This window comes from Phyllostomus discolor, chromosome 7 (genome assembly GCF_004126475.2).
Source record: "Phyllostomus discolor isolate MPI-MPIP mPhyDis1 chromosome 7, mPhyDis1.pri.v3, whole genome shotgun sequence".
Classification (NCBI taxonomy): Eukaryota; Metazoa; Chordata; class Mammalia; order Chiroptera; family Phyllostomidae; genus Phyllostomus; species Phyllostomus discolor.
The window spans coordinates 71,097,465-71,103,117 of record NC_040909.2 but is presented as its reverse complement, the minus strand read 5'-3'; positions in this window follow the sequence as shown (position 1 = coordinate 71,103,117).

Below are 5,653 nucleotides of genomic sequence, written 5' to 3'. Positions count from 1 at the left end.
AAATGAGTAAACTTTTTAACTATTTAACTATTAATGAGAGAAGCACAAATGAGAGGAAGTGTGGCGGAGGATTCTGGAACAAAAGAGGAAAAACCTGAGGTTCATAGTAGGTATTTTAATAAATCAAAAAACACATTTGACTTATGAAATTTTTGGATACTTTTTTTTTAGTCTGCCATGTTATTTTATTTAATTCTTATGACATAAGATTATTAGGATGGTATCAGTGTTTGGCTTTATTTTAGAGAAAAGGAGACTGAAACCAAGAGATTTTTAGTAACTGTCTGAAGTGTATACAGATAAGTAGCAGACTTAAGATTTGGCCATAGATTTTTCTGATTCTAAGCCTGACATTCATTAGACTGTATCACATTGCTCAAGCAATCTGAGTTTTCCCAGTGGGGTCTAACTGTGCTCAGTGGGTGTGTCATAATCTATGGGATCTAGTGTCTGTCAGGCAGATCAGACAGGAAAATGAGTTTATTAACTGGCCTGGACAAAGAAGATGAGTTACATAAACACAAACAAACAAAAAAACAAAATCATAACCGGGAAAGGCAAAGCATACAGCGTATCTTAGATGTGAGTTTAGGAGGCAGCAGAGACATAAGCCTGGTGTCTGGGAAAGTGAAGAGAGAACAAAAAAGATTTGATGAGGTTTTAGTTTAGGTATTTAGAAGATAGTTTGTGAACTGAAGTAAATGAGGTAATTTGAGGTGTTCAGGAGAGGCACAGAGTGGCATTCACTGCTTAAAGAAGCTTCACAGAGCTGTGGGCTCCATTCTTCCTGTCTCCGGAAACTGGCTAAGCTGCACGGAATCAGGGTTGTTTTGGGACTTTTTGATTCTGTGTTGTGAGTCTGTTTTGTATCTGAAAGGATCTATAAAGTGAGATTCTAAACATATGCTCCCAACCACAGCCATCTTACTGAATCAGATACTGGAAACTATTGTTGGTGGTGCTTGGAGGCTAGGATACCTTGTTCCAGGATTTTGGTTGTATTTCCCAATAATGATATGGGTCCTGGGTCCAAGAAATAGAAGTATAATGGTTTCAGTGTGTTGTCTGAAGAAAGAGGTGGTAAAATGGGTTACATGTTGATGGAGTGGAAAGTTCTAAGTTGTTAGCTGATGGGTATATGATCTCAGATACCTATGATGTCCCCTTAAGATTGATGTTCCAGATCATCCAAAGCTGCCTCCTATTGAGTGGGCCCAGATACTTCTGGTTTAAGTCTATGTAACATGTAGATTCATTCAAAGACTAGGTAATTCTTCCATGCTTTTCTCTGATAGTTAAGAACTACCACATGGCCTTTATCACTCTAGAATCCCATTATTCCACTACATTTGGGAAATTAACTTCACTGTAGATTCATCCCCCACAACGATCGCTGCCCATAGATCCAAAAGCTCTTCAAGGATATTGGTGGTCCCTGTGGCAATATATTCCATGTTGTCTTGGTGCATAGAATTTCTTTAGGGCTCTTATGAGAGATAACTAGCAGATTGTCCCACTGTGATCATATGGCACATCCATTTACTCTACTAGGGATATCCAACCTGTGGCCCATGGGCTGCATGTAGCCCAGGATGGCTATGAATGGCCAAACACAAAATCATAAGTTTACTTAAAACATTATGAGATTTTTTTGTGATTATGTGTCACAATGTATTTAATGTGTGGCCCAAGACAGCTCTTCTTCTTCCAGTGCGGCCCAGAGGCAGCAGGGCTTCATTCCTGTAGGTTTAATTTTTTCCTTCCTGAAATGTTGGGTTGACCAAAAAGTTCATTTGTTTTTTTTCCCCTAAGATTACACTAGTTGTGCTTAGTTGTCTTTAACTTCATTTGAAACACTTTGGTTAGATTGTATTATGCAGCTGTCATATCAGTGTGCATTTAAAAAATAACTTATTGAAATTGGTGAATTTTGGGGGGACATTTTAATATTGAAGATGGAGGAAAACACAATATTTTCAGCATATTGTGCTTTATTACTTTGAGGAAGGTAAAAATGCAACTTAAATGCAAAAAGAAAGATCTGTGCAGTGTATGGAGAAGGTGCTATGACTGATTGAATGTGTCTAAGGTGGTTTGAGAAGTTTTGTGCTGGAGATTTCTAGCTGGATGATGCCGCACAGCTGGGTAGACTAGTTGAAGTTGATAGTGATCAAATTGAGACATTAATTGAGAACAATAATGCTATACCATTGAGTATGTGGGAGATAGCTGACATACTCAAAATATCCAAATCAATAAAGTTATTAGCGAAAAATGAAAAGTGTGTCTTTTATTTTATGGAAAAAACTAAATGGACTTTTTGGCCAACCCAGTATATCCTTTGTAGTCTTTATAGTGAGTATATGCAATATGCAAGTAGTTAATTCTCACAGTTTGTTAGTTTAATAACATCTTAATTTTCTCTCATCCAACAAAAGAGATGGTTATAGAATTTTAGGTTGAGAATTATTTTTCTTCTTTATTTAAGGTATTATCCTGTTGGCTTCTGGTCTCTTGATGCTGTTGAAAAGTCATCTGTGACAGTAATTATTGTGTCTTATAATGTTTTGTTTGTCTTGGATTACTTTTAAGTTTTTCTTTTTCTTTGGTGTGTAGATTCATTATGATATTACTACTGTTATTATTTTATTTATCTTGCTTGGGGCACATATATTGAAAATCTTGGGATTCATGTCATTTATTTAAAAAAATTTCAGCCACTATATCTTGGAGTATGATCTCTTTTGAATTCTTTCTCTTTTTTTCCTTTTTGGAACTCTTTTCATTTTAAGGCACTGGTTCTCATTTGGGATGATTTTGCACTATTTACCCCATCCCAAGATATTTGTCAGTGTCTGGAGATATTTTTGGTTGCCACCCCTTGGGAGAGGTATTTTGATCACCTCCTTAGTGGGGGAAGGATTTTCAGTCTAGGGTTGTGGGGATGGCTGAATACAAGACACTGACTCTGGACAGTTAAGACTGACAACAGCTTACTAGTCACTATACTCATAGCCTGGAGTAGTAGGACACCACATACCACACAGGATCTAGGGGTTTTGTGATGTAGACACTGGCCCACAGTGTCTGTGTCATTATGAATGAAATGAGGCATTCACAAGGACTACCAAGTCCAGTGGAGGAAAAGGCACAGCATGGCTTTTCTCTCAAGGGAAGCAGAAGCCACAGCCTCTGCCATGACAGGCCTTTATTTCTCCTCCTTGCATATTACATGATGGTCCTCATTTACTATACACAGGTTTGTTTTAGGTGGTTACCTTTTTACAGACAACAAAGGAGCCAATGCTGCTAATCACATCATAGAAGAGGGATATTTGCAAATGAAAAGGCAAAAGTGGTTGAACAGGTGATACTCGTCCTTGGAAGGTTTAGCATGGATTTTAGAAAGTTACTCTGCAGTAAATGTCCTCAACTCAGGGTGAGGGAGTTTTTACCAAAAAGCAAGACTCAAGGTGGCCTAGGCACATTGCAGGCCTGATTCCCCACAGGAGAACCTATCTGTGGGCATGGGTCCTGTGCATCTCTGAGTGGGAGCTGGGCCCACACCACAGAACAGTCTCCTATAGTTTTGTGTGTGAGTACAGAGTAAACAACCAGAAGTTGTAGGAGGAAAGCTTTGTAGTATCAAGAAGATGAGGTATCCTCTTGTTCCTGTGGGATGATGTGATTGGCTTGTTTGAATAATTACATGGACTGGCAGGGAACTGAAACATGCTAGTAAGGAATAAGTAAGAAGTGTACCTGATCCACTTGATGAGGAGGGTTGTTTGGCTAAAGGACTTTATCTACAGGAGCAGGCTGAGGAGGAGAATTAGTTAGGCCATTCAGGATCCTATCAAATTTTCCAAATATCAAGGCAGTATGTAACACTGAACCTCAATTTTACATTTTATACCATGTCAGGTGCTACTGAGATCTTACACAGATGCTAGAGATGCTGCTAAACATGCTGCAATGCACAGGAGAGTACCCACAGTAAAAAACCATCTGTCTCTAATTGGCAATAATGTTGAGGTAAAAATGCTGATCTAAGTATATTATTATTGATATTTATTTTTAAAAAGTTTCTCCTAATGATATGATTTTAATTTTCCTCCAGGGTTCTATTTATTTCCATATGTTTATCTTTATCTTTTATATTAAAAAGGGTTTATTGGGGGTCAATAAACTACTGCCTGAAGATCAAATCTTGTCTGTGGCTTATTTTAATACAGCCCACAGGCTAAGAATTGCTTTACTTTTTTAAAGGCTTTGAAAAAAAGAAAAAGCATGTGTAACAGGTCCTATTGCAAAATGTAAAATAATGTAGGAAGTAAAACAAGACAAAAAAGGTTGGGGAGAGAAAGAGGTAGAAACATTGGCAGTATACTTAGCGATATGAGAATCTAAGGTGTTTAACATCTGGATAAAAAGAGTTTTGGAAAGAGAACAGAAAAAAATCATGGAAGGGATAAAACTACCAATAAAATAACTAAGAAAGTATCTCAAGTAGAAGAACATGAGTTTTTAGATTGGAAGCTTTCACAGAGTGCCCAGCATGAAGATTAAGATAGACCTAGACATATTGTGAAATTTCAGAACACAGAGTACAGAGCAGAAGTTTCTCTAACCTTCTGGAAAGACTAAAACAATTCAGTCATTTACCAAGGGTGAGGATGATTTTGGATTTCAAAACAGAATATTTGAAGTAAGGGGAGAGTGAAAATATAGCTTTTAAATTCTGAAGAAAATTATCTCCTCCCTTAAATTGATTCCCAATAAAACAAAGATATCTTCAGGCATTCAAAAACTTCAAAAATTTACCACCATACTTTTTCTCAGAAAGCTATCTGAGAATATGATACACGAAAAAAACCCAATAGTAAAGGGTAAAAAGAGGAATGCACTTTATGCAGGAAACAGAAGATCCAGCCCCAAGATGGGACATGGTAATCCCCAAAATAAGAAATAGAGATTTGAGGATTATACTGTGAACCAAAAATGGAGAGTGATCAGTCTAGATTAGGGCTATGTGACTCAAGAGACAGATAGAAACATGGAGAACTGTTTTCACTGAGATCTCAGCAGTCAGTGTCCTCTTTTTAACTCGAAGACATAATACCCAGTTACATCTGGCCAAGACTTTTACCCGTCTTGGCTTGTCAACTATCTATTGAAGAAGGTCTTGTAGCCCTATTCATGCTCTCTTGATTGGATTAGTTAAGTAAGATGTTTTGCTTCATGGAAGTTCTGTTTTGATTTATTTCTGAGAGATGTTGGTAGGTCAAAGTGAGCTTGGAGGCAGAATGCACTGAGCAACCCACTCTACCTTACCACATTTCTACTAGACATCATCAATAAGTACTGTGTGTTGTTGTGTATAATGTGCACATTTTTTGCCCAAATGTTTGAGAGAAAAATAAGGATGCACATTATACATGAGATGTACCAATTCTGTATCTATATAAATGTTTGTAATTCTTTTATTTATGCTTATGCATTAAAAGTGTAACTCTAGAAAGGAAAAATAATATCCATATGTTGGATAACATAATAAATGCTAAAATTCCTTTATAATGCAAAAAACAAGTATCTAAATGTGAATAATTTAAAATATTAAACCAAAAAATTAAAATGAAAGATTTTTTTAAAA